Source organism: Schistocerca gregaria, chromosome 1 (genome assembly GCF_023897955.1).
Source record: "Schistocerca gregaria isolate iqSchGreg1 chromosome 1, iqSchGreg1.2, whole genome shotgun sequence".
Classification (NCBI taxonomy): domain Eukaryota; kingdom Metazoa; phylum Arthropoda; class Insecta; order Orthoptera; family Acrididae; genus Schistocerca; species Schistocerca gregaria.
In genome coordinates this window covers 367,850,916-367,856,946 of record NC_064920.1, presented here as the reverse complement: position 1 = coordinate 367,856,946, position 6,031 = coordinate 367,850,916, and the positions used below count along the sequence as shown (strand labels likewise).

General features: G+C 46.0%; 1 non-coding gene across 1 annotated transcript; it reads right to left on the bottom strand.

Annotated features, from left to right (window-relative positions):
- Window positions 1–436: 436 nt before the first annotated feature.
- On the bottom strand, window positions 437–511 carry Trnat-ugu (transfer RNA threonine (anticodon UGU)). The gene has a single exon. It is a non-coding gene; the product is annotated as a tRNA-Thr (tRNA).
- Between the last annotated feature and the right edge of the window lie 5,520 nt (window positions 512–6,031).

The window sequence follows — 6,031 nt, the reverse complement described above, 5'->3', positions numbered from 1 at the left end:
TCTTGCCCATACAGAGAATTTTGTTACGCAAACATGTAAAAGCTTTTAGGCCGTAGTTTAAACACTCTGTTTCTGTTGTTTTTATGTTGCAAGCAGGGTCAACAGAAAGGGCATTGCATATAGAGTAATTTTCATTAATAGCGCAATTTCACGGGTGGCAAATTTTATTACTGCCTTGGTAAGGCTATGCCATACACTAACTTTGTTTCGAAGGTAATGGCTTTAGTCAGCAAGGAGTAACTTAACACTAGACAGGTTTATCCAATGAATAGATGCTGCCTTGGACGTCAAGCCGGCTATACTTTACGCTTGCGTTTTCAGAAAGTGCAGTCATATTTGTCCTCCGAGTCTTTTGAGGTGTGAAATGATAATTGAATGGACACCCTAGCTGCAAACAGGCGCTGATGCACTTCATTAGGGGCATGTTGAAAATGTGTGCCCTGATCGGGACTCGAACCCGGGATCTCCTGCTTACATGGCAGACGCTCTATCCATCTGAGCCACCGAGGGCACAGAGGATAGCGCGACTGCAGGGACCTATCCCTTGCACGCTCCTCGTGAGACCCACATTCCCAACATGTCCACACCACTACATTCGTAGTGCGCCTAAGAGATGTTTGCCCATCATACTCATTACCCGTGGCAGATTAATCTACCAAGTATGTTTGCCCATCATACTCATTACTCGTGGCAGATTAATCTACTAAGTATATACAGGGTGTTTCAAAAATGACCGGTATATTTGAAATGGCAATACAAACTAAACGAGCAGCGATAGAAATACACTGTTGCAATATGCTTGGGACAACAGTACATTTTCAGGCAGACAAACTTTCGAAATTACAGTAGTTACAATTGTCAAATGGCGCTGCGGTCTCGGAAACTCTGTAGTACGATATTTTCCACATATCCACCATGCGTAGCAATAATATGGCGTAGTCTCTGAATGAAATTACCCGAAACCTTTGACAACGTGTCTGGCGGAATGGCTTCACACGCAGATGAGATGTACTGCTTCAGCTGTTCAATTGTTTCTGGATTCTGGCGGTACACCTGGTCTTTCAAGTGTCCCCACAGAAAGAAGTCACAGGGGTTCATGTCTGGCGAATAGGGATGCCAATCCACGCCGCCTCCTGTATGTTTCGGATAGCCCAAAGCAATCACACGATCATCGAAATATTCATTCAGGAACTTAAAGACGTCGGCCGTGCGATGTGGCCGGGCACCATCTTGCATAAACCACGAGGTGTTCGCAGTGTCGTCTAAGGCAGTTTGTACCGCCACAAATTCACGAAGAATGTCCAGATAGCAGTAATCGTTTCGGATTTGAAAAATGGGCCAATGATTCCTTTGGAAGAAATGGCGGCCCAGACCAGTACTTTTTGAGGACGCAGGGACGATGGGACTGCAACATGGGGCTTTTTGGTTCCCCATATGCGCCAGTTCTGTTTATTAACGAAGCCGTCCAGGTAAAAATAAGCTTCGTCAGTGAACCAAATGCTGCCCACATGCATATCGCCGTCATCAATTCTGTGCACTATATCGTTAGCGAATGTCTCTCGTGCAGCAATGGTAGCGGCGCTGAGGGGTTGCCGCGTTTGAATTTTGTATGGATAGAGGTGTAAACTCTGGCGCATGAGACGATACGTGGACGTTGGCTTCATTTGGACCGCAGCTGCAACACGGCGAACGGAAACCCGAGGCCGCTGTTGGATCACCTGCTGCACTAGCTGCGCGTTGCCCTCTGTGGTTGCCGTACGCGGTCGCCCTACCTTTCCAGCATGTTCATCGTCACGTCCCCAGTCCGTTGAAATTTTTCAAACAGATCCTTTATTGTATCGCTTTTCGGTCCTTTGGTTACATTAAACCTCCGTTGAAAACTTGGTCTTGTTGCAACAACACTGTGTTCTAGGCGGTGGAATTCCAACACCAGAAAAATCCTCTGTTCTAAGGAATAAACCATGTTGTCCACAGCACACTTGCACGTTGTGAACAGCACACGCTTACAGCAGAAAGACGACATACAGAATGGCGCACCCACAGACTGCGTTGTCTTCTGTATCTTTCACATCACTTGCAGCGACATCTGTTGTTGAAAATTGTAACTACTGTAATTTCGAAAGTTTGTCTGCCTGAAAATGTACTGTTGTCCCAAGCATATTGCAACAAACGGTGTATTTCTATCGCTGCTCGTTTAGTTTTTATTGGCGTTTCAAATATACCGGACATTTTTGAAACACCCAGTAGAAATACTGAGCACTTTATACGTGTTATGGAAACGCGCAAGCAAGCATGGAGACTGGGTTGGTATGTACACATCGTATGGGCACTGGTATGTTCGGTCACCAGCTAAGGTTATTATCTGAGTGAATTTTATTCATATTAAATGCTGTTGAACTACATGTCTGTTCTTTTATAGGATAAAGAATAATGACCGACAGCAGTGGCAGTAGAAGGTGATTTTATTTATCACATGTCAACTTTTGGGCTCGTGCTCAAATTCATGTGGTTTACATTGATATACATGTTTCCACATTCAGTGTTAGAGTTCGCTATTTTAATAAATATTAAATAATGTGATGATGACTAAACAGACACAACTGTAGCTAGTGGAAGCGGCTAACCGATATATTTTGAGAACATTTTTGTACGCACATACACTGAAGCGACAAAAATCATGGGATACCCCATAATATCGTGTCGAATTTCCTCCTGACCGGTGTAGTGCAGTAACTCGACGGGACATGTACTCAAGTCGTTGGAAGTCCCCTGCAGATATCTGAGCCATGCTGCCACTATAACCATCCGTAACTCCGAAAGTGTTGCCGGCGCAGGATTTTGTGCACGAACTGAGCTCTCGATTATGTCCCATAAATGTTTCGATGGGACTCACGTCAGGCGATTTGGGTGGCAAAATCATTCGCTCAAATCACCCAGAATGTTCCTCAAACAGATAGTGAACTATTGTGGTCCGGTGACATGACATCGTGTTTTGGGGAAAATCCATGAACAGCTGCAGATGGTCTCCGAGTAGCTGAACATAATAATTTCCAGTCAACGATCGGTTCAGTTGGACCACGGAACCCAGTCTACTTCATGTGAACACAGACTACGCCATTACGTAGCCATCTCCAGCTTGCACAGTGCCTTGTCGAGAATTTCGGTCTATGGTTTCGTTGATTTCCACCACACTAGAACCCTACTGTCAGCCCTTACCAACTCAAATCGTGACTCATGTGACGAGGCCACGGTTTTGTAGTCGTCTAGTCCCATTGATGTGGTCGCGAGCCCAGGAGAAGCATTTCAGGCAATGCCGTGCGACTCTACGCAAATGCCGTTGCTCTCAGTCGTCAAGTGAAGGTCGTCGGCCACAGCTTTGTCCGTGGTGGGACGTAATGTTTCAAATGGGCTATTCTCGGCACACTCTTGACCCTGCGGATCTCAGAATACCGAATTCCCCAACGGTTTCAGAAATGAAATATCCAGTGAGTCCAGGTCTAACTACCATTCCGCATTCAGAGGCTGTTAATTCCCGTCATGCGGACATAATCACGTCGGAAATCTTTCCACATGAATCCCCTAAGTACAAATGACGGCTCCGCCAATTCTACCCTTCTATACCTTGCACACGAGATACTTAAAGCCATCTGTATATGTGCATAGCTCTGTCTTATGACTTTTGTCCCCTTTGTGCATAGCTGAAATATCCAAATATCGTATCCACACTTCATTTGTCAAATTTTTCACACATTAACTTTATGTTAGCTACCATGGCAATTATCGGAATTTCCGTATTTTTCCTTTGATGCAGTAGTGGCACATTAGACGTTAGTAACTTCAGAAGCACATGCACTCACAATATCCAATGTGTTTACATTGGAAAATAGAGATTATCGTCAAATACGTTCGTTGTTGTAAGTGCGTGTGTTTCTGAAGTTAAACAAACATCGAGAGTGCCACTACTATATCAGAAGCAAAATATGGAAGTTCCAATAATAACTAAGATGTCTAATATACAAATGGCTCTGAGCACTAACGGACTTAACATCTGAGGTCATCAGTTCCCTAGAACTACTTCAACCTAACTAACCTAAGGACATCACACACATCCGTGCCTGAGACAGGATTCGAACCTGCGACCGTAGCAGTCGCGTGGTTACAAACTGAAGCGCCTAGAACCGCTCAATCACAACGGCCGGCTTTCCAATATACAGCTAACGAGTAAAGATCTAAATAAGTTTATAAAAATGTGGTACATGTAACGGGGGAACGATATGAATACTCCTGCTACGCCCCCCTCCACCCCTCTCTAAGTACACGAATATTTTGCAACTAATGTTGGTTAGTCACTACCAATTACTACAGTTATGCCTGTTCAGTCATCATGACACTATTTGCTGTTTCAGGTGTAGGCAATTCAGCTAAAGAGTAGTGAACCCCAACGTTAAGTATGGAAACATGAAAATGAATGTTAACTACTTGAAGATGGGCAAAGCCCGAAATCGGTGTTAAACAAGACCGCATTCTACTGCGGCTGGTAGTGGTTATTATTTTGCAGCCTATCATCTCAGTGTCGAAGGTCACAGAAAGCGAGGAAAACCTAAATTACGGCGGCTGGGCACTATAAACGCAAAGATGAAGAAGCCTAAATTCACGTGATGCCTTAGATCGTAAAAAATGGCCTGAACTGATCCAGAAAATGGACCCCTTCCCAATTGGAAGGCTCTAGGAAGAAGATGACTACGATCTGCTCATTCGAAGGACACCTGGAGTAGCTTCCTGCCCGTATCCCGTTGCGTGGCACTATCGGAGGAACAGGTTCCTCTCCTCTGCCGTTCCTAATTCGTGCCCCGCGGGCTGCCCTGACTGATTAGGGGCGCGCTCATGATGCACGGCCGCCACCGCGCCGCAATTCGGTGCCCGTCCCGTCAGCACGCCCCCTCGCCCCTCTCCGACACGCACCCTCCACGGTAAATCACTGGCCTCCAGAGCGCAGCCCGACCCTGCCCGGTCGCTATCGTCCATCATTTTCGGCCGTACGGCCGCCAGCCACAACACGTTTTCCGCTTTTCTCCCAAAGATTTACGACCAGCACAGTTAAAGGTTGCCCAGTCGGCTCAGCTCTGCTGTTCCTCGAGAGACCGAAGAAAACTGGCAACGGACGGCGCTGACATCCCTGTGACTGGCTGGTGCTACACCTCACGATCTATCTTACAGTGAGACTAAGTAGCTGCGTGACAGAAGATGTCAACATACTGGACTGTGCCAGCGCCCTATTTCCAGACAGTGAAATGGTGTAGCGTCAGGAGCTACTCAAAACTATAATTCCACTATAACTCACCATACTCTTCTCGAACATTCTAAGCCGGCCACTGTGGCCAAGCAGTTCTACACGCTTCAGTCCGGAACCGCGCTGCTGCTACGGTCGCAGGTTCGAATCCTGCCTCGGGCATGGATGAGTGTGATGTCCTTAGATTAGTTAGGTTTAGGTAGTTCTAAGTCTAGGGGACTGATGACCTTAGATGGTAAGTTCCATAGTGCCTACAGTATTTGAACAATTTTTCGAACATTCTAGACAACTCTCCATCCGGAATCGTAATTAACAAGTACGCAACTACCGAACTGAAATCTTCATCCTAGAGTCACGACCACCACAGTGTGGCCATTCTCTCCCCGTGCATGTACAGCCTCTAAAAGCCAGTCATGCCTATTTCAAAAAATTGGAATGAAGGACTAGCAACGACACAGAGTATTGGCGTCATGTACCAACTAGACTGTTCTGCAAATTTAAGGATGAAACAGATAAAGTAACATAACATTAGAACTACTAGTGGAAATGAATGATAGTGCGGAAGCGTATTGCCACAGGTCTCCCAGCCATGCACAGTAATACAAAATTGTTAAGGCTTTCGTGGCCACTTGTTGACAAACTGCCTATTGGCTTCCGTCTCGGGTTCTTCGGCCGACGTTCATCTAATGATTTTACTGACGTATCGCCTGCACGAGTGGCTGGCATTGCCAGAGACTCACC